The sequence below is a fragment of the Balearica regulorum genome, chromosome 1 (assembly GCF_011004875.1).
Source record: "Balearica regulorum gibbericeps isolate bBalReg1 chromosome 1, bBalReg1.pri, whole genome shotgun sequence".
In the NCBI taxonomy this organism is placed as follows: domain Eukaryota; kingdom Metazoa; phylum Chordata; class Aves; order Gruiformes; family Gruidae; genus Balearica; species Balearica regulorum.
Window position 1 is genome coordinate 69,853,181 of NC_046184.1, and position 24,085 is coordinate 69,877,265.

General features: G+C 39.3%; 1 protein-coding gene across 9 annotated transcripts in view; it reads left to right on the forward strand.

Moving 5' to 3' along the window:
* CALD1 (caldesmon 1) overlaps positions 1-24,085 on the forward strand; it is a 203,404-nt gene that overhangs the window by 65,700 nt on the left and 113,619 nt on the right. For all 9 annotated transcript variants that reach the window (XM_075757335.1, XM_075757324.1, XM_075757313.1 and 6 more), the window contains one exon: positions 13,694-13,787. The gene's annotated coding sequence lies outside the window, so the exon portion shown is untranslated. The remainder of the gene's footprint in view (positions 1-13,693; positions 13,788-24,085) is intronic.

Genomic DNA, 24,085 nt, shown 5'->3' on the forward strand with positions numbered 1-24,085 from the left:
CTTTCTCTGGTTGTAACATCCTTTTTCCCATCACTTTAATTTCCACATCCCCTTTTCTTACCTGTGTTGTGTCTTTTGGGTTTGCTTTCATCTAAAGCATAGGGAAGATTTATTTCTATAGCTGCTCCTTCTGTCAGCTTCTTTCAACCACCAGTGGTGATGTTATTTCTAGTCTGCATAATGTTGTGATATGTAGGATGGTCTAATAGATTTAAAAGAATTGGGCCTGTAGAGAGTAGAATTCCTCTCTGACTTGTATCAAAACAAATGAAACTGGTGCTAACTTCATGCCATTGTCACAATGTGACATTTATTGTGATGGTGTAGGCCTCTGCCATTTCAGCTAAAATAGTTGCGCTCTCTGAACTGGGAGAAGTCATAATTTGGCATCCATTGAATGGATGAAACTAGGCATTGTTTCGTGTACGAACTATTTCATTCCCATATTTTCAACAGGACCAGGAAACGAAGATGGAGCATATACAAATGGGAAAGTTCTTTGAACTGTGGTTTTGTATATGACATGGTAGGAGAAATTAGTAGAGTAGGAGACTATTGTTTAGTTTTGTATATTTCTACAACTTCAAGGAAATCCTGAGGCTGACAAGAGGGTTCTGTTGTAAAATAAGAAATATATAAAATTTAAGTGTCAGTCTTCTTGAATTCCACTTAGTGAATGAATCCTGATGTCTATATGATACTTTGTTGTTTATTAGTCTAATGTGACCCTTATAGAAAGATTGTTTTAGATGAATGGCATCAAGACATAAAATTAATAAACTCTCCCTGAATGTTGTTAACAATGAGAGCTGACAATGGAAAACATCAACTAGTTTCCCATGAGAAACAAAGAAATATCAAAGGGCTGTAAATAGCATTCAATTTTCTGTTTTCCAGATGAAGATGGGACATGTGGATGGTCTTAAATGTTTTGCCCATTTTGGCAAATGCTTCCATTTTCAGTGGCTAAGCTTCTGTGAGATTTAAAAGACAAAATAGTGCTATTATCGTATGACAAGAAGAGACTCCCAGCCTTTTAAAACACTGCAGAATCATTGAGTTATTCTTCACTGATATAACTGCTCTTCTGAATAAAAGGCTGATGACATTAAGTGACTTTATTACAACGCTTGCCTGCTAGAGAGGATCTCTTATCTTCCATTTGTATTTTTGAGTTTCACTTTAGTTTCCCTGTTATCATCAGTATTTATGTGATTGTACGTACCTACTGGTCATTATACAGGCAATGGGAACAAACCTCCTAATGCTTTTGCTTTGTTTTGGTTTTTAGATTGAGCTGTTGCAGATCTTGAAGGAAAGCAAAAATAGTGTGGGAAGGATAGTAGAATCCTCTTCAGTAGTCAGAATGAAGAAGTTCCTATTTTGATAGTCAAGTAGTCACCCTATCTGGAAAAGTAAGAGTTTAACTGAGAAGCCTCTCTGACCTCTCTATTTTCATGTAAACATTAGACTCAAGCAGCAAGTGACCATCTGAAAGATAAAACCATCCCTCCAATCATGTTTTATTCAACTAAATTCTATTCTTACATGGAAATTGGTGTAAAACTTAAGGTGTCTGAAGCATAGCATATTTAGGTTCTGCCAGTGCCAAGCTATTCTTCCCCCCTTTCTCTTATTTCATAATGCTGAATCCATTTTTTTTGCTGCCACAAGAGAATTAATGTTCATAGAATTAGTTTCAGCTCTGCTTCAATGCTTAATTACCTAGAAAAGTAATTTCTCTGTTGTGTACTGGTCACTAAGCTGTTGATTTATTTACATTTGATTGGGATGAGGAATAACATTTGAGTTCCAAAGGCTTTTTAATGATGGGGTTTTTTTATATTATTTCGACAACAATGATTTGAACTCTCACTAGTTGCAGCAACACTTCTTTGTGAGCCAGTGTCCTTGAGACAAAACAAATACATTGCCTAAATGCGGTTTTCTTCCCTCTTCCAAAAAATATGCAAAGCATAAAGAAAAACATTTTGAAACCCAGTATCCTTTTTCTCCTGTGCTTACTGTTGCATCACAAATAATATGCATTACGCTATTTAGTTAGCTAACCTTATGTTCTGTGGTCAACCACAAATTTTCTCTGGAGTCAATGGAAGATTCAGATACTAGAGGAATCTGGATGTGAGTCAGCAGAGATACTGACCAGATCTGGGGATGAAAAAAAAATTCTCTTTATGTTTTCACAAATTCAGAATCTTTCTGGAAATGCAATGGGATGCATAGAAAGACCTCATAAGGCAGAAAAGCAGACAGAGAAGCATTTTCAGTCTAATCCATTGGCTAGGTTTCCTTGCAAGATTGAAGGTTGAAATACCACTCTGTGCTGCTTGTATGGAGATTGGGTCTTTCTCTTGTGAAAATGTAGGTGCATTGACTATCCTGTTCTGCACTGTTCCTGTTCAGGACTCTTTTTAGAGTTACTCTGCACTGAATAAATAATTAAATGTTCTATTCCTTTTGTCAATGGACTTTTTCAATGTAAATGGGAATGATGCCAGATAGAATCAAGCAAGCCCTACTCCAGAACAGCCCTTAGGCTGGTGACTTGCTGTGCATGATGGTACTTAATCAGAGATGCAGGAGGTATATGCAAGTATTTTTACTTCATCTGAATTCTCTTTTCTCACCAGTCAGCTCAGTCGCTAATCATTAGATAGATCTTTCTTTGATTCAACTAAAACTGATACCTTCACTCAGTTGAAGATAGATATTTCTATAGAAAATTTCTTTCATTTATCTGTTTTGGGGGAGGTTTGCCCCATCAGCTCCTACATGTTTTATCAGAACAATTGCCTCTGGATATGTATTTCACATGAATTATGGCCTAAAACATCTTAAAATGTAAATAACTAGTAAAGCAGATGGGGAGAGAGAAAGTAAAAGTTGATTAAGCAAGATAAGATTTTGAAATGTGCTGTGGAAGCAGTGTGGAGAAATAATTGCGATAAGGCTGGTCTGTGGCTAAGTCCTCGGTAGCAGACAGCTTCTCTGAAGTCAGGCATAATAATAAAAAAAAAAAAAAATAGATGAATGAAAAACAAAGGGGAGAGGCTAATGAGGTAGTTAACCTTTGAGTCGTTGGAATGTATGAAAAGCCTGGACTGAGTCTTTGTTTTTTTCTTCTCTGCTAGTGACTTCACACTCCTGTTTGAGGTGAGGACTGGAAGGAAATAGTGTAAGACCTTTAGTGGTCCTGGACACAAGAAAATTTCCATAAAAAAATAGGACAAACTGCTATCCAGGCATGAATAAAAGCTGCTTTAGTATTTGATTGAAGAGAAGCAAGACTCAACTTGGAAGGATTAACGTGGGTCTGCTGAAACCTTCGTTAAAAGGGCTGTCCAAAGGGGCCTTTATCATTTACACACGTGCAGTCTCAGGCAGCACAGTCATGCATACTTGTATAGCTAGCACGGAGGTCAGCAGTGAAGACTAAATAATTAACAGAATTAGAATGATAGTCTCTGACTATTTTTAATCAAGGAGGCATTCATGTGAGACAAAGAGAAGGCCTTAGAAATAGGTGGTTCTGTGTGGTGCTGCATACTGACCTAAATTTTATGACCGTGTGTTTTTCTGCAAAATCTATAAATACCTTTTTGTTGGGGGTAGGGAGCAGAAGAGGGGAGGTTAGGAGGGGAATGAGAATGAAGTAAAACAAAATTCCTTTTTTTTCTTTCTCTCTTAAAATGGCATGCTAACCAATCCCTTGGCAACAAAGCTCATGTTTATTTTTAATTAAAAAATAACATAGCTGGGTTGACTTCAGTTTTCCCAGCTGCTATTCTTCCATCACAACAGCTCTGGTCTCTTTTCCCTTGCTGATTTCTTTCATCATTTGCACTTAGCTTGTATGTGTTACATGGATTTTATGTAATATTTCCTACCATTGAAAGCACGGCTAACAGTCTAAACAAGTAGCTGGGGCTCAGTCATCTAGATTCTCATCTAATGTACCTGAGCATGCCCTTCCTTTTGGAAAAGTAATAGGTGTGACCAGGATAACTTTTTTTAATGTGCACATTCCTTGCTGTTTATATGGCTGCCAAGCGAGGAGAGATTTTAAAATGCATATTGAATTTATGAGTTGTAGTTCATTAAAATAAATGGAGTGGGTTTGGCAAAGCTCAGGTATCACTGAGCACACAGGTAGTGTTTAAAGGCTGACAAACAGTCTTGGCAGTTTCTCTTTAGATGATCGATTGCAAACTGCCAGTTTTTGCGTTTGCACATTAGGTTACAAGTTAGAAAACGGGCATGCTTGCTATGCCTTCTCCAGCAACATAATTTCCTCTGTGTGTGTGGCAGAACAGGAAGAAGTCAGGGTGACGATCCATTTCTCAAGTGTTATGACAGAGCTAATTACTTATATAGTGCAGAAGATGGTGTCCATCTGTAAAAATCAGTTTGGTTTCTCGAGTGGACTAAAATTTAAGTTCTTGTGTGGACACTTAGAGGCCCTTGAGTATTTAGGAGTATCTGCTACTTTCTGTGGGCATTTTAAAGCTAATTGAAGTTGAGATAGTAATGCTGTAACCCATGTACCAATCATCCATACTAAACATTGCCAGCAGTGGTGAGAGTTGATAGCATCAAAGCTACAGCTATTTCCAGACAGAAATGTAGTAGCTAGAGTAAAAGCAGTGGTTTGTCAGGTTACTGGAACCAGACCATGGAAGAAGAAGATATAACTTTATGTATTGATCACCAATAATGTTATTACTGGGGACAGTCTTTGCGATGCATGATTTGCAGGCTTTCCATATAAATACAGCCGCTTTAAAAACAGTTATTTGCACTGGTTATTCCTGAATAAGTGGCAACATTCTGGTGTGTTATGGTATTTTTCCTCTGTGGAAGTTTAGCTCTGCTCATCTTGCCTCAGAAGCCATGAAGGCAAGGACAAATGAATATAAATTATTATAATCTGAAGAAATAATGTTACACAAGCATTTTTAAGGACCAAGAAGGATTTGAGAGAGATTGGAGATTTCTGGAAAAAGTTCTACACTGAATCTTATTTTATCTGGACTGGTTTGTTCTTCTCTTGTTGTATACTTTTTAAGAAATGCAGAAACAGGTGAAATATAAATAAGATGGTATATGCCAGTCTGGGCTAAGGTGGATCTATCACAGTACATGGAATGGTTGACATCTGTTGTGATGCTACTGTGAGCCTTATAATGTTTGTTCTGAGAGTTCTTTAGAAATTATTCAAGACTTCTCATTAATTTCTGTTTTCTGCCTCATAGTATTTGCAAATATTTTCCCTGATCTAAAACGACCATGGTGGGACTGAACACATATGTTACTTAGGAAAAGGTGCTTGTCATGTTAGCTTTTCATAGGCGATAGTTTGCTGTCATGATTAACTATATGGGATCAGGACAAGAAACTGAGAGGTAGCAGATAGCAGGAGGCTAGCAATAAGGAGTAGGAGGAAGCATGGCAATAGGATCTGGGACGAGAAATTGGTTGAAGTCTGGTGTAAAAGAATGTGAGCAGGAGCAAGAAACAAAGAAGCTGGAGAACAGTACAGTGCGGGGGGGGGGGGGGGCATGATGGTATCAAAGTGGAGAACAGCGGGGAAAATATGGAGCAAGAAGGTGAAGATATGATGCAAATGAGGTGCCTGAAAATTGCTGGGAAGAAATTGCTGTATCTGAGTTACTTTGTTATCCTGTCTGAGGCAGGATTGAGAGAGATGGAGTGGGAGGGAAGAATCACCTTTTTCCTTCTGTCCATTTCACAGTTTCTGGGAGATAGTTCAGCGAACTGGTGGGCACTTCCTGCGTGAACTGGGATGCTGTGGTCATTCCCTTGCTTTTGTAATGGAGCAGCATTTGCTTATTTCCAATTTCTTGTTTTGGCACATAATGCTCTACCCCTTTGAAAAGATGGGTTATTTGGGTTAGTGCTTAAAGATTTGACAATAATCAAATAAAAGACAATGCTTGTGGTCAATTGAATGATTTCTCCTAAGTCTTTAAAAGAGATCAGAGCAGTGAAATTGTGTTTTGGGCTGAGTCTCACTAGAAGAATACTAGAAGACTATCTTAATAGGAGGGTGGTGTGAACTGGAAAACTAAAAGAAAAAGGTATTCAGTACAAACCTGAAATAAATCCCAAAGTGAAGAAAGTGGAACCAAATGTTCTTATCCGTGAAGCTTGGGAACACTAATTCTTAGAGTTTCATTTTGGCTTATCATAGAAATGTTCTCTAAGGACTAATCTAGAAAACTTGAATCAAACCTGCACCCATACAGCGCGTTCTCCAGAGACTTTCTGCTATCCCATGTCCACAGAAAGACCCATGTGAAGGGAACCCACAGAAGAGGTTCACATGAACCTTCGCCGCTGAGGGAATGCCTTCATTTGCACAAAGCTCTTTTCTAAACTACTTTATTTTTATGGGAGCTGTGAGCTCCAGGATCCACAAATAGTAACTTTTAGTGCTGGCACTAATCCTGTCAATCAGAATTCTTCTCAGAAACAGCATTAATTAAACTTCCCTGAAAAGGATACAGGTCTCAGAATTTTCTCTGCAGCTCCCCTCTCATGACACCTGTCCCAGCAGTGTGTTCATGTTCAACAACTGAAGAAGACACAGGAGAGGAGAAAATCGGAGCTTTCACAAGAGACAACCTCTTTGTTATTACAGACTTATTTTAGCTGCCCTATTTTGAGGAAATGCTTTCATTTGTTATGTTGAGTGATGCTAGCAGCTGTCAAAATATGCTTTAAAGCAGCCAGTTTCCATTTGCTGTCTGTTGCAAGCGACTTTTCTGAATTATTATGTAGTATTCTTTATGGATTATTAATAATTCTAAGTTTCTGTAACCCTCTTCTGAAAGGGACAATGAATTTGTAAGGAATTTGGGACTTCCTATTAGCAGTAAATGTTTTCCCTCAGTAAGCATGCTCTGTAGCAGACATCCCTGTATCCGCCGCTGGTGATGTAGGGGAGCTTATGTTCAATCTCTAGATGATCAAAAAGGGACATGGCGAGCTTTGATTTTTAAACTTTAGAATGTTTGTCCTAGATCACAATTTCAAAGGCAAAACCCCTCCTTTCATTGTCTTTTTCTTGCTGCACATGTCACTGCTCTATTAGGGAGGCAGGTTTATGTGAGGACAAATGGCTATTCTGTCTAGAACAGGCATGGCCTGTTCTTGTTGCTGCTGATGTCCATGTGAGAACAGCAGACCCTGCATGGAGCAAGTGAAGAACACAACCCTCTGTTTATTCCTGTGGGCAGTAACTGCTGATCAAAGCAGGAAGAGACAAGGAGTCTGGTTTTCTGCTAATGTGAATGCCACTGCTGTGTGGTTAGCAAATGGTTTCTGCTTAGTAGCATGAACGTGGCCAAAGAAGGAAGCAAGTGCTATATTTGCATGACTGAGAATGATGTTCCAGCCCACATCTGCTCAGCTCCACACATACTTTGCTTATTTGTTAGTCTCTACTTTCAAGAATAATTATGCAAAGATCTTGCAATCTACTTCCACTTGGCATGAGCTGTATCTAGTCCTCCTTTTGGTTGTGTTTATCCTCAGGAAGCAGTTTTCTCTCTTTCCTGTATCATGCCAAGATGTGCAGAGTGAAAGCCTGTATATAGAACAGTCATTGTATCCAAAAAATGTTCACTTCTATTGAGGTAGTATCATTGTGAGAGAGGAGTGACTGTTCTTCAAAGTATTGGGGTGTTCTCCTGCTGAGCAGTAAGAGATAGAAGAGTGGAGAAGAAATATGCCATTTTCTGAAACTTTGTAGGTCAGATCAGTTGCTGTTTAAAAGGAAGTTAGCAGCTTGGCTGAAGAGAAGATACAGATCTTTCTCCTTCACAGAATTTCTCCCTTAATGTATATGACTGTCTGGCATGGTTTTAAAGACCAGTCACGATTATAAGCTCTGATTCAAATTTGCAATTAAGACCATTCATTGAGCAGCTTATTACATGGGATGGGGTGTGTTCAGTGTGCCCCGAGTCATGTTCTGGAGAACTATTCTGTGTGCTGCTATGCCCATGGCACTGGGAGTGGACTGAAAGTGAGGTCCAGTGGGACCCCCTGAAGTTGAACTGCAAAGAGTGGGTGGATTTTGGAGAAGGATTTCTTTCCTCCCTGCTCTTCAGATCTCCAATATATTCTGCAGCTGGGCTGGAAGAGGCACTGCTGATGGCATGCTCTTCCTCTCTCTGACTCTTTACTTCCAGACCCTGAAAACATCTGGGCAATCAGGACTATCAGCCCTGTATGTAATGCAGCTTGCATGGTTCAACCAGAATATATGATGGGGTGGGAAACTTTCCTACAGCTCACGTTCTCCCTATGATTTTGTACTTACTGATACTTTTCTGCATCACTGAAATCCTCTTCAGATGAGGCTACAGAAAGACGAAGCTGTAATGGTCTGAATGCTTCATAACATTTGAAAACTAACAATGGTATATACATGTAGCTACATGTTTGAAAGATGAAAGTATTTCCTTGAAGACTCCAGCTGAGATTAAGATGGCACTTGAACTCTAAACCCTTTCTTTAATATATTCACATATATAATATAATATAATGATATATTAAATTTATTGAGAGCAGCTATTAGATCAGAAATTTCTAATGTGTAGTTTCATCCCTCTTGTACCTGGATAATAAACTCTCTGGGAGTAAGAACTACCTTTTTGTCTTACTGTTTATGTAGCACCCAGAAAGCTGGGGCTTGGTGATACTACTGCACTCCTAACACTGACAGAAAAATTGATAATTAGGGGATGGCTGCAGCCCTCTGGGAAGTAGAGCTCAGGTACAGCAAACTGTCCATGTCCAGCAGAACACATAAATGTGTGCTTAGCCTGAAGTCAATGGGCTTTGACTGTGGGTTTTATATTAAACTCTCAATTAAGTGTATTGCTGCATAAGAGTTAATAGGTGTTTTTATTTACTTTGAATGCTGATGTTTTGTACTGATAAGCTGCTCATGAGTGGTTAGGTGAGCAGTTCACAGGAGACAACATACCTCCCTTTTTTTAGGTCATCCTAGAAACCAAATTCCTTGGGCACTTGTTTAGATAGGAACAGATGAACTTGAGGATTCTTGTTCCCCTCTTCTGTTGGCAACACTTGTTTGAGAAACACTGTAATAAAAAGTCGTCTTTGTGTACATATCACATCTGAGGAAAAGTTGAAAAGTTTTATTTGGGTGTTCCCTCTGTAATGTCTTTGTAAGTAAATAAACTACATGGCAATCCTGACATAAAAATCAAAAGGAGAAAAGGAGATCTGGATGAAATGGGTAAACAAAGAAATACTTCACCTAGACCAATTTTTTAAAAAGGTGGTTTCCTGCTCTCATTTCCACAGCTTGAGGGGAAAAAATGATTTGTACAAGCTGTAACTGGAATGAGATTCAAGTTTAAGAGCCACTCTATGGCTGTCATGCACTGTGACTCTGTGACTGTGGGAGAGGGGAGGGATGATGACAAAAAAGAGAGCCAGACTCTTCTCAGCACTAGCCAGTGAAAGGACATGAGGAAAGAAACACAAATTGAAATACAGAAAATTCCATTTAAACAAAGAGATTTTTTTTTTTTACTGTAAGTGATCAACATTGGAACAGATTTTCCAGAGAGGCGGTGGAGTCTCTGTCCTTGGAGATATTCAGACACCAGCAGGGACATGATCCAGGGCAACCTACTTTGAGCAGGGAATTGGACTAGATGATCTCCAGAGATGCCTTCCAACCTGAAGTATTATGTGAAATGAAATTTAAAGATTTGAAGAGGAATCTTTCTTTTATCTAAGAAAAAGAACCCAGTAGACTGGGTTACCTCCTTTGTCCAAAAAGAACTCCAAAGTGCACTCTCCAGCTATTCTTTATGGTGCTCCTACTCTTTCCTACTGATGCAATTTCACTTTTCTAAATGATTAAATATGTAATTTGGACTGAAACCCAGGTGTGCTATTTCCAAAACAGCTTCTTAACCACCTTGCTGTTGGATAATTTGGGCTTGCTCCATTATGTGTGATGCAATGAGGAATACTTCCGATGTGCATACCACACCTAACTATGCATCAGATGAGTGAACCTTCAGCTGCAATAGCTGAGTCCTAGTGTCAGTCTGAAGGCTTAATTACTTGTCCAAAGTGAACTACATCTTCACATAGCACATAATTAAGTTGTGGGACTCTCTTATGGGATTTTGCTGAATGTTGGCAGCTACTGGAAATAATAATGGAAAAAAGCTGCCATGGAGATCAGTAAATACACAGATTCCACCTTTGACTCAGACATTCTGGAAGTCACGAGCTGTTGTAGAATATTTGTGGGAAGCATCATTATATGCTTTCCCTGTTCTTATGTTCTACCCTAAACATCTGATATTGGCCACTGCTAGAGACCAGATACAGAGCTAGTCAGACCTATAGTCTAGTGTGTTACAGTTCCCCTTCTGCTCTTAGCACCAGGACTGGCGGGAAAGAATGTAGAAGAACATCCTAGTGCTAGAGTGTCCTTTGGAAGATGTAGGCTAAAGTCCCTGCAAGAAGATATGTGATCTGAACGCTATCATAGCCCTAGCTGTTGAGCTATTGGATAAAACTGAGCACCTGCAGCACATGGTTTTGGTAACTGGGCTCCATAACTTTATTTCCATTCAAAGCTACTTGGTATAATGGAACTAATTCATTAGCAGAGAAGAGAGGAGTGAAACCATGCTTTTCTTTGTGCACGCATATACTTTTAATAAAAACCCTTACGTTTTAGTGTCACAGGTCAACTTCTGAATGATCTTGGATGTGATTTGGTTTCCCTTGTTTCCATAATCAAGACAGTAACCACTTCCTCATTTCTTAAGCCACAAAGTACTTCCAATAAAAGCATTTTCCAGAACATGTGATAAAAACATTTCTGTTTTTAAAATTGCATTTAATGGAAACTGACCTATGTTAGCTGAGAATCTAGTACCTTTGTTAGCTGGGAATTGTGTTCCACTGTGTGCTTGAATGTGCAGTGCTGGGTGTGTGCCTAGGTCTGAATGCTGTTAATGCCATTGCGTGAATGAGTGCAGAACCCAAGTCAGGGGAATTTGAAGGACTGAAGAATGGGTAAAAATTGTGCCAATTTTACCACTGAAGATTACAGTTCCAAATGTGTCCAAACTCTAGTGATATTTCTTGGATTGGAGGGTTACATTTATGAAGTCTGGTTTTCGACCTGGACCTGAACTTCCTTCATGCTTAAGTTGCATGGAAATTTCCTGTTTAAGTTGTTCTTAGCCCTTCGTAGTCAGCTCACAATGGAATTGTGGTGTGTTAGAGGTTCTTTTGGATAGCAAATAGTGAGAGTGTATATTTCAGTCATTTTATTGATATTACAAATTATGTTGAGCTCAATTCAGAAAAATGTTGCTTTAGGACAGAGCAAATAAAGGAGAGTAGCAGAGGAGGGCTTTGTGACTGTGGGAAAGAAAATTAAAATCTTTTGGGTGTTGTCTCCATTTAAAAAAAAAAAAAAAAAAGAAGAGATTGAAAGACAGCAACTGGTCTGAAGCAGAAAAAGATCCAAGATCCTCCGAATGAATGGTCTGAATGTCATTGTCATGCCTGCTGAGTGTCAGGTGGGGCACACTAAACAATAGAAATGGGCAAAGTCAGCTTTTCAGGTTAGTGAAAAAGTTTGAATTAATTCAGTGACCTAGATGGACTTTCATGCTATCCATGAGTTGGAGCTCTGTGGACCAATGGAGCCCAGTGTGCTCTTGCTGTAAGCAGGAGTAACCAGTGAGAGGAAGATGACTTGACGTTCTTGGTTGCTCTTTTCAGACCTTGATGATTTGGGATGTCCTCTTATATTGCCTTTTTCCACTATGAGATATATGCATAGTAACACTAAGCATAAAAAGGGGATTCAGATCTCTTTTGAATCTAATACTGAAACTTCTAATGGAATGAATAAAAATCTTGACTTTGATCACCCTACAGTTTTCAATAATATAAATTGCAGGTGTCTATAAAACCCAGAGACCATCCTGTAAAACCATTTTTTAAATTGCTGAGTAGGTATTTACATCAACAGTCCTCAAACGTGTGTAAGTTTCCAGTGATCCTAAATTACTGAATATAGGTTTCAGTGATTTTAAATAATCCTTTGTTGGCACCAGGATGTTCCATATGAAGGTCCATGGGTCTAAAGAGGATGGACCATGCAATGCTCTCTGAAGAAAGCTTATGGGTTTTATTTTTACTCTGGTGGGTCTGTATACCACCAAGTGGTAGCTGAATGCAGAGTGACACTTCAGGGGAAAAATACTACATTTCAATGAAACTCCTTCTTACTATATTTGCCAGTAACAATTCTGAGTTTCCACTAGATCACCCATGAGTAGTTGTACTGTCCTTGTATAAGGGTGGCAGCTCATTTGTTCTGCTCTCTGAATTGACATTTATAAAACTGTTGTCATGCCAGGTCACAGCAAGGGTCCTTCTATGTTAGTATCCCACCTCTGATGGAGACACTGAGACATTCACAGAAAAGCAAAATAAAAGGTAGATGGGTGTGGAATGGCTCTTCCTTTTATGTGGTCTCCCAGAGTTTGGCAATCTTTGCTTTGGGACTTTCTAACGTAGAGGTCACATCCAGTCTATCATATCTCATAGCTGATGAAACTATCCTCAATGCTTTTTTTTTTTTAATTCCTTCTTGAAACATAATTCTTGTATGACAATAAACATTTACTGTTTAAAAACCATTTGAGACCTTTCTCATATCCTGCCTTAATCATCTCTCTTTTTCTAATAGAAGAGTCATACTCAAGATAGGCTCCTAGATGGGAGCTGTGCCATAGCTCTGATCATTATTGCTGTCCATTCCAGGGGCTCTTCTTGAGAAAGGGTAACCAGAACTTCATGCAAAACTGCAAACATAGGTTGTGACCTAGATTTTTCCCCAATTATTCTCAACTTGCCTTTTGACAACTGCTGGCTACTCAGCTAATATTTTCAGAGAGCTCTTCCTCAGGCTCCAAGATGTCTTTACTGAGTGGTATTGGCTCATTAAAGTTGATCACTGTGTGTATACAGATATATGGGTTTTTCCCCTGTACCTTTACTTATGAACACTGAATTCAGTCTGCCCATAGAAATTAATTACTCTGAACTCTTCCCTCAGTTCTTTGTATTGACTTTAGATTTTATTGTAATAAATAGCTTTGTGTCATCTACAGGCTTTGTCTTCTCACTGTTCATCTGCTTTTGCAGAGTGCTTTTATGAATATGTTGAATACTTTAGGTCTCAGTATAGATCCTTATGGAGGTATGCTGGAAACCTTGCTCTCTTGCAAAAACTCACTGTTAGTCTGATGCTTTGATTCGTCTCTTACTAATCACAAGAGAATATTCAGTTTAGCCTGTATCAGCTTCACTTCATAAAGAGGTTTTAGTGAGTGACTTTCAGAGATTTTGGGAAATCAAAGCCTGTTTTGTCAAACTCTAATTTATAGAGCTGTTGATAGCAGGTTTTGTCAGTCTCTTTCAAAATTTTTCTATTTTATTCCGTACTTTAAAAAACCTTTGTAGGGGTGGTGGTAAAGACAACTTTACCGAAGAAAAATGAAGTGTGTGCAATAATTATGCCATTGCAAACCACGTTCTTTGTTTTTTTTTTATTTCTGTACAGTGATCACCTCTATTTTCTGGAGTCGTCATTTTGAATTCATCAGCAGCTGGTTTGTTACTGAAAACCTCAGAATATTTCCTCTGCTTGCCTTCCTGTGAGTATGATCAAAGTAGTTACCTCAGGTTTCCTTGCCTGTGGTATTCAGAGGGGTTTTCTGTATCGGGTTTTTTTGTACTGAGGCTTTTATATTGAATTTTTTTTTCCCCTCTGTGTGCTGTGTCCAAATCCCTCTGAAAATCCGTGGACAGACCCACAGTCAGACTCTTGACTCCTATTCCTCTGGGACCACTGTCACCAGAGATTACTTTCTTCAGTAAATTGATAGTAGATTTAAAGGATTTTATTTTGAATTTTATCCTCAAATTGAAATCCTTGAATTTCACAGTAAACATTTTGTGGGTGTATGGCCATTCTTTTAAGAGCTATATGTATTTCTCCACTGCAGTTCAGCAAGTTTTTTTGCTTGCAGTGGAAGTCTTAAATCATCTTTATTTATGTTAAGGTAATGTACTGTTGGTGTTACTGTCCTGTTGTGTCTTCTGCTATTTTTAGAGCAAGCAGGCTCTGAGGAGTCTGTGAGTGTCCAAGTAACCATGTTTACTGCCTATTTACAACGTATAAGACTTAGGCATTTTTTACAAACATTGTTCTTTCACTGCCAGAACAAGTGAGGGCTCACAAACCATTTAAAGGAAGTGTTTATAATGTGTATAAACTTCAGCCCCTCAATATACGGAAATTCCAGACTGGAGACAAACTGAGGACTGGCTTTCAGTTTAAGCGGTGCCTATGACAGCAGGCTGATGGGATCAAAAATATTGCACCAGAGTCAAGGCAACTCCCCTAGATACCATCACCTTCAGTTAATTCAGGGTACAGCAAGCTGCTTATTCTCACTGATGAATGATCCTGTTCTCTGTGTGCCTGGACCTCCTCTGTACCTCTGCTCCATTCCCCCTCTTTTTGGCAAGAGCAGTGTGGAGGAGGAGGAGAGACATGGCGGCAGGCTGAACACTGGTTGCGTTGCCTTTCATCTCGGCAGCCTTCTCCCCCACATCAGGAATGCTGATGGGCCCGTTTTAGCTGGTTTTGTCATCGTCCTTGGGGAAGCGAATTTAACTTTGCCTGCACTTCTGAGACGGTTTGTGCAAGTGCTGAATGGGCTGATAATTGTTGCAGGCTGTTCTCTGCCCTGGTTGCAGTTTCAGAGTTCTACATGGCTTTTGAGCCTTTGTGGGGAGAGTATTTAGGATGAAATCCCAGATACATACTGGGATTTTCAGTTTGTAGGAAATTTTGCTGTTCCAAAATTAGGATTTCTTTCTGATTCAGAACCTGCCGAAATGTTCTAAAATTTCCCCTGACGTGCTACTTCCAGTGAGATCACTGAATTTAAGTTCCCACATGCTGCCTTGGGTGGTGCATTTATGAGGTACCTTAATTCCTTAAAAACTTGACCCAAGGAAAGGGAGACCATATTGTCCAAGAGCAAATGGGATCAGAAATGCAAGTGTTCTCCCCCTGTGCTTAGGATAGGATATTCAAAGAGAGCAGTGACTGCCCTCCAGAGTTTTTCTGCTAGCTCAGCAACTGGAGTTTTATTTGTAGACATATCTGAGCATGCAGACTGTGGTATTAAAACAAGTCACCTCAGTTTCTCAAAACGGAGATCTGTGCTTCAGTGGATTTTTTAGCTAGTGCCTTATTTTGATGTATAAATTGCATCTGAAAATCTGTCCTTCGCTGACTCATCCATCTACTCAAAGTGCAGCACGCAAGGTGAGTGTCATCTGTCTCATGCTGAAATCCCCATGGTGCCCCCATGGCACTTGTTAAAGTGGTGGAAGAATTCTGTCATCAAGAAGGAAAGGCAAAATCTGATAACTTTCCACACCTAGCCTCCTCTTTCACATTGTAAAGCTGCCTGAATAGGAGGATGGTCTTTAGGGGACATGAATGAAAATACCATGAAAAATGTCATTAGTTGCCTTTAGAAAATCATCAAAGCAAATGGTGTGGACTATGTGGACTAATACACTCATTTGGAAAGGAAAAAACAAGCATTATCTCCATAAAGTACTGGAAACAAGGGACATCTCTATATCTGAGTATAAAAAGCAGTAATATAGTTTAATATTAACATGGCAGTCCCGTTGCTCTTCTGTTAGATCTTGAATACAGCCAAGTCTGACTTTGGAAGACACTCCGAGACATGCTTATGTAAATTACTTTCAAAAAGAAGTGATACCCTATAAGGTTAAGGTTCAAAGTCACTGGCCAGCGATGACTGGTTTTTATCTTCCCTGGAAACATACATTTCGTTAGAAGTCAGGATGTTTGCCATTAGGGAATATTGTGTAAGAGAGGTTTTGGTCAGCTATTCTCTTAAGAAAGACTGAAAGCATTCCTGTAGAGTCTCTGAAGAGTTATTTTTCTATGGCTTTATCATGATGACTTATACTGAGATGAGCTTAGGGTCTTCCTTCTCTCATCTCTGTCCTCTCTGCTGTTTGGAAAAGGAGGTGCAGCAGCATCCAATCTTGCCCAAGTTTCTCTGTAGTTTCTGGGACTTCAGGTGACCGCTGCTTGCGGCTGGGGCACTTATTGATGAAAGCTCTTTTGCAAGAGATGAGAACCTGGTGGTTTTGGTGTTAAAGCCTACTGTTGGGTGTCTTATTTGGTTTAATACCAAGGGATCGAGCTCAGAAAGGAACAGTGTCGTTCTTCCTAATGCCATTCACCCCCCATGAAAATGTGATGGCTGCCTTTGGTTGCCAAGCCCAATTGGTGGGCGTGGGCATCATTTGCTAGAAAAGTCTTACTGCTTGTAAGAAATTTGGAGCTATTAGCTGAAACAAAGAAAACCAGAGCATCATTTAGATATAGAACATTATGCTTTGTTTAAGGATGAACCAAAACAAGTAAACCTGCTGTGACTCATCCAAAATTTTGGATGAAGAACGTTTTTTATTTTCCAGGAATTACACCACCTAGGAACTGTAAAACTGACACACTGAGTAGTCGAAGAGAAATCTGCTTCTAATAAACCATGCCTTGCCAGACAGCGGTTTAAGAACATAAAAAAAAAATATATATCTGAACAAGCACAAGGATCATATGTAGGGGCAGAGTCACTGCTGCGCTTGGAGTGAAGGGAGTGGAGTTGATTATCTGCATCTTCCCAGTAGGTAGAGAGCAGATACAGCTCGCTGGAGAGGATGTGGCAGGAGCATGCGGCGCTTTGGCTCTGTTCGCTGGCAAGGAGTCCATCAGAGAGCAGTGCCAAGCACAGCTTAGGCACAGCAGAAGCCGTATCTTACTGTCTTCTGTGCAATATTAACTTTCTAAGGCAGGAGATGCATGCACTGAAGGAAAGATAGGCTGGGAGCTGGGATTTTTCAGGCTTCACTGACAACTGCTCTTTCTCAGCTCCATCACCATAAGCTCTCCTGTCACTTTAAAACTGCATTACTGATACTGCTGCTTTGAACTTCCCAGGGACGTTGTTCACTTGGAGTACTTAAGTTTGTGAAGCAGACCGATCTCTTTCTGATACATGGGGCCAATTGTTCAGAGCCCTGATAATCATTATACTGTGCAGTATTAAAAAATAAATACATAAATTCCCTACTTCCCAGGATGTGGTGAGATTTTCCTTGCATACATTTCAGTGATGCTTTCAGATGGCGGGATGAAAGAGCCTTGGTCAAATACTTCTAGTTTGTCCAGAAGTAGGAAGTAGCTGAAATCTCAAAAAAATATCTTGTTTCTTGCTAACACTGTAGACTCTGGTGCTGTGGAGGGTGGCCTCAGAAGCCTCCAACACCGGCACTGTTAGGTGTTTATCTGAACTGAGCTTGAACTCCCAATCTTTCGAAGTTTCCCCCATGCCTGTTTCCCAAGAAGAACCTGATCTTTGCAGCTCTTTCTAGACAAGCACTGCAGGTTTGGAGCTGTTAAGTCTTTGGCCTGACTTTCACTTTCACTAAAGTCCCTTTACACAGTTCAGGCATTCTGCTTCGGGGATCTTAAAATGAGAGTAGATGACATTTAATAGCATAAATGAGAAACAGGTCCCTTAAAAAAAAGTGAAATTTGCCTTCCTTAAATTGTTGAGTGCTGACCTTGAAAAAGCCCTTAAAGTCTCTGCAGGCATACTGACTTTTTTTTTTAGGAGAGCAGATACCCCAAACTGCAAGAGATTACCTGAGGCAAGTGAGGTTTTGGGTTGTTTTTTTTCCATTCAGGAGAAAATTCTTTTCCATTACACTTGGTACCCACACGTCTGTCTTAAAGCACTATTTATTTGTCACAGAACTTCAAAAGTGCTGATGCAATTTTCTCACCCTTCTTGAGGATTTCTTTCAAATTTAGTAGTTTTAAACATTTTCGTATATTCTGATTATGTGAAACATTAAAGATTCCATTTGTATTTTGAATATTATTTTTTTAATGTGGGAAGCAATGTTTAAATATGTTGTGAGAAGGGGGAGAGGCACGAAAAGCTGTCATCTATCAACTGGTATTAAGTCCAACTTTGAAAGTTTGATACAAACTGAATCTGACTGTTAGTGCAGACATGATACAAATTAGCTGTGACTTTATGATACCAGCTGTTTCTCTGACAGGGTAAAAGGGCACATAACTAGAATAACATCTTTTGTTGAAGGCAGCGTTTCCCTTTGTTAAATGTGGGAGCCTCAGGCAAAAAAATCGTAGTCCTTAGTTATGTGACATGTGCAGTCTGCAACATGTTCATGGAGCTAGGGGGGCTTTTTACTGATGTTTTTCAAAGACAGGGTTATCATAAGTATTCTATTTTCACTAGTTTTATCACTGAAAGACAAATCTCTCATGTTTTTGCCTTGTGTTAAAACTGAGGATAATCTAAGCGCTATTTCCCGTACAAGTACAAAGAAAATACTGAACAGCAAAACCTGAGAAAAGTCTGCAAAAACGAAATCACAAATCTCAAAGAAAAATTTTATTTCATTAATTATTTTTATTAATTGATTTCCTCCAGTTATTTTTTTTTTTTCATACCAGAGTTTTCAGGAGGTTTTATTCTGTACAAGCTAAGTCTACATAGTCTTGAACAAACTAACAATCAACGTCAACTGACTATAGTTTATTGAGGCAGCAGATTAGTCCTGACACAGATGCAGGGACACCAAAAGCCAGCTCTCTGCAGTCACATTTTGGGTCTTGACTCATTTCTGGTGCTGGGGAGCTGTGCGCAGCTTGCCTACTACATCCAGCACTTGAGCGAGGAGGGTACCAGGAGCCTGGGGGATGGAAAGGCAGAGCTGATGCACCTGAGGAGCTTTGTTTGAAAGCAGCCAGGGGGTTCCCTTGTTACCAGAGCTCATAAAGCCTACTCATAAACTGAAATAGCTCTGAGCAAAGCTTTTTGGGTGACTTTACACCACTGTACATCTGTGTCCCTGCTGTGTCTCTGTATGACTTAACGTATCCACTGTCTACCTCAGGCAACATAAAGTTGGCTGTAGCATGTAACTAAACCGAAATAATGTGATTTATTAAGCAGATTAATCTTACTTCTGCCACTTGACTAAGAGCCAGTAAGATTTCAAAATTTATTACTATGGATAACAGACATACTCAATTTGAATCAATCAGGAAAGAGGCAATATTAAGAATGGAGTTATTAGTATACTAGTGTCTAACTAGGAGTACTATGAGGAACAACGTTTAGGCTAGAACTACTGAGAGAAGCAAAATTTAGGCTGTGAATATCTTTTAAACTTTTAGATTAATGGTGATCAGTGCTGATGCTAAGCTGAAAAAGAAAGTGTCTCAAAAGAGGTAACTTTCAGAAGTGGATTTTTTTTTTTTAAGGGGCCATGCAGTAACTTTAGGACTATGAGCAGCATGAAGGGCATTGCTCCTTCCAAATTTTAAGTGGTACTCCACAAAGGAAGGATGCTACCACTAAGGTGAAGGTCAGAAACTTCTCTGTAGAGCATAACTTCTATTTCAGACAGGTGGAAGTTAGAACGACTTGATGGTATTTTGGCTGTGGCAGAAATTATCACAGGAGTCCTGCGTGTCTTTCTACATGGAGTAGAGAGGCCTCTATATAAGCCACTATGTGAGTCAGTAGAGCAGACAAACACAAATCCTACTGAAGATGCAGAAAAGAAAAAAATATGTGGACATAGAATTGTAGCAGGCATATGAGTGAAAGGGTAGAGCTAAGAGTGTTGAAAAATACTAACTTCTACTCATAAACTTCCTGGAGTAAATTTAAAAAAATAAATGCACTTCAAAAGGAAAGTTTAGGATGTAAAAGCTGTTGTGTTTTTTATGCATTGCTGATAATAAAGTGAAGCACAAAATAGTAAATTTAAAGTACTAATAAATAAGTTTTGGCCATTTCTGTTGCAAATATGCAATTTTACTATCTAGCATCTGATTCTGAAATTATGCGAAGTATTTATTTTAAATGTTTTACCGTGATAGTCTAGGTGACTACAGAACATCTTGTTTTCATGAATGTGTAGAGTGGTATGTCAACAGAGGTCTATACATGACATTCAAAGAACAAAACCCAAGCACAAGAAGTTCCACGTTCTGAATTGATTTTTTGATGATGTAAAAATCCCCTTGGCCAGATTTCTGGTTATGGTTATATCCCTGCAAACCTGGACTATCTCCAAAGAGAGCTTAATGTATCCCTTCCGTTCATGCAACCAGGCTGAATATGGGAGCACAAGGCTGGCTTATGGATGCAATCAAAGTAAAAATGTGCAGGAGATGCTGGAGAATGTGTTTATCACTAATGCGCAGTGACCATCAAGAGGAAAAAGATCCCATGGAAAACTTAAACCAGTAGCATTGCAGCAAGCAAATGATGTGCTATCAAATGTATGATAGCTACAGAAGCCATCATCACAGCTGAATTTTGCAGCCATGATGTCAGAACCATAACAGCCTCCTGAAATATTAAGAACATCTCATAATAACTTCAATAAGAGAAAGAATGCTAGCCCTCAAATCCCAGAATTTAAATTAACCTTTTTATTCTTTGAAAGTAGAATTGTAATGTAATTGACTTGTAATGAAAATTACGTTTTTCCTCATTTTGTATTCTAAACTGTTGAGCTGTATTCTTCTGAACTTCAATCAAGTTTCCATATTCCTCCTCAAAATGGTTACCTTCAGTGGTGAAATCATGTTGGCTCCTTGGGTATTTGGGAGAGAGCAGACACTAATATTGTTCTCGGCTGGGCCAGCTGCCTCACATCCTCTGAGTGGAGAGGAATTTGTGCAGTGACTGAGTTACTGTCAAATACTTGGGTACAATTTCAAGAGCTCAAGGAGGCCTGGGACCACTGGAGAATTCTCACTGTCCACGTGGCAGATAGGGTATTCCACATGTTGAGCTGCTCTGGGGTTTATGGTTTAAGATAACGAAAGTCCCTTTACTTTAAGTGCCTGCTGTTCTGTAGATGCTAATCATGCAAAATGACTCACTGTGTGTTTTGTGCTGTTACCCCTCTGGCTGGCTCACTGCTACCCTCATATTCCTCTGCATCCAAACTAACTCATAAGCATCAGCAACCGTTTACTTTCTATGGTTATTTAGTACCACACTCTGTGACTTGTCTCTTTGGAAGGCTCTGCAGGCAAAAACTGTATTCTGTATGAGTAAAAGGGGCAAAATTTGACCTTGCGAATGAGTAAACATTGAGGACTTGCTTCTGTCAGACAGTGGCACGCTGAACGTTAGGTTAGTCTTTATATAGTTGTGGTGATGATATGGGGTTCTTTTTCCCTCTTTTTTTTTTTTTCTTTCTGTCTCTTCCTTTCAATTTCCTTTCTTCTTTTACTTCCTTCCACTCAACTCAAAGCAAAGATCTATAAGCAATGAGCTTGTTCAAAGTATGGAAGCTGGCTCCAAAAATGATCAGATCTAACCTTGCTTTGGTTTTAAAAGCTTTCTTGAGGGAGCCAGAATCCCTTTACTTAAATGACTTAATTTTCAAGCAGTATGAATCATGCAGCAACAGCAAAAGGTCTGGCTAGAATATATTGTACATATGTTTGTTCTTTAGGCAGTAAGAAGAGAGTACAGAACTGGAGGTCATTTGAGTTACAACTACTTTGGGGGACGCTTTTTTTTTTTGAACATTCCTTCTAACAAATGCAGTTTAAATGGATTTGTTTATATGTCGTGGAATTGGAAAGGCCCAAACTAACCAGGCTTTACACAATGTGGCCTTCTTCCAAATTAATCTAAAATATTTTAATCCCTCTGGAGTTTCTTTATCCTCTGCATCTGTGCTATAGTGGAGACACATTTTTAAGATTTCTTTGAGGAAAATTACCTTTCTTTCCCTCCAACTGTACTCAGAAAGGTCAATGGAGCACTGTTATATGCTATTTAAACATCTGAGATTCATCATATATCTGCACACCAGAAAGAATCATCATAAAAGGTCTAATGAATCCCGACTGCTAGCCAAGCAAGGGAGTCCCCTTACGGATACCGAGTATTAGAAACAAAGAATGCATGCAAAATACAGTTTTTACACTTTAGCTTTATACAATTAAGAATTAAACTGCCCCTTAAGAAGGGGGCAGGGAATATTTGTGACCCCCAGAACAACTTTGGCAAATCAAACTCTGAGCCAAATTCTGAAGTTGTTGTATGGGCCAAGATGGTTGCTGGGTCTGCCTGGGAGTAGTAAGGGGCCTGCTCGCCCTGTGGCACCAGGCAGGAGCCTGGAGGGACTTCTTGGTTCTGGGGAAGGAGATGCTCTGAGTCATGGTCAAGCTCCAAAGCTGACTATCTCAGCCTCTGGCCGTGTGCCTATACTTGGTTTTAAGGCCTCCTTGTTTTCTAGTTCAGTAGCAAGTTTATGGGATTGAACTCATTTTACTACCCAGGAACTGAAATACTGGGGAGGACTAAGTGGTTTTTTCTATTTCAATTTTTATAAAATTACTTTTTCCAAGCATTTCAAAAAACAGTGCTCCTCCTTCAGCTGCTAGCAGTTCCAATCAGTCTGAAATGCCCACAGGGAGCAGCTACAACTCTGATCTTTTGAAGGTTTTATCTGGAAAATTGTTATAGAGGGCATTTTTACATGAAATACTTTTATATAACTGTTATACAGTTATAGATGACACCAGGGCTGGTTTAATACCAGAGTTTATTCTAGGCTCATTCTTCCTTTGAATACTGCTAGGTCATGGAGTTCAGATAGTTTTAACAAAGTTCAGATAAGCATTTGAACCCCTGAAGGAAAAATGATATGCCGAAGGCCTCTGTTCTTTGAACACATGGGGTTTTACCACAGTTTTTTTCCCTCATCACTGAAGTCTTGCAGGGGCTGCGGAGAAACGAGCTTCTCTATCAGCCTGCTCCAGGCTGGTGTTGGCTTTAGCTTAATCCTAGTGTGCTCCACTTTTCCCAACTATAATGTGCAGTTAACATTGCTGGTCTCCTGAAGAAGGGGCCGCAGGGCATGGGTTGTGGGGTGGCATGCCGGGATAATGATGGTCTGAATGAAATCATCCACTAAGATCAATCACCCCAGGCTGTCCTTGCTTTTGAATGAAGAACCATACCTACCCCAAACACTGTCTTTTCATATAGTCAGAGGTATTTTGGGACCATTGCAAGCCATACAGTAATGGAATAAATTCCAATTGCAGCAGGAGACCACATCGGAGGAAAAACTCATTAAGTGCCAAGGGCATTTCTTTTACTTTTCTTACTGGGGCTGGAAAATATTCCCTAAATAATACATCTGGATGTAGAGGAGTAGAGAGGGAAAAGATGAAAAACAATCCTTTAAATTCAGTAGGAGCCTACTTTAATGGCTTATTTCATCTGCCAGCTGGCACAGTGTTGACTTCTTGCTACACATACTTTAAGGGGACCTGTGTAGTTCTTGGAACCAAGTTCATATTAAGTTGTAGAAACTTAAATATTAATAAATTGCCAGGACTGCTTTTTGGTACTTAATAGAAATCAAGAAACTGCTTAGTCATCTCTAAAGATATTTCTGTCTCCTTTTTAATGTAAATAACAAAATAATATGGACTTAAAGCAGTAGCAAAGATAGTAAGAACTCAGATCTGTTCCCAATATGTGCTGTCTCTGAAGTATGTGCACATCCTTCAGACTTTTCTAATGTTATTTGTGACACCATTTTATTTGAAAGTAGTAGATTATGAGTTTGTGTCTTCTCCAATGCTCCTTGGCCAGGAGAACAACTGGTGCCATCTTTATGTTTTGTTTTGTTTTTGTTTTTTTTTTAATTTGGGGTGTCTTGCAAGTGGTTTTACTTAATAGGTGCATTTGATATGACCGTAAGTGTTCATGCTTTTGTTTTTTACTTGACTTTGTGTGAAGGTATA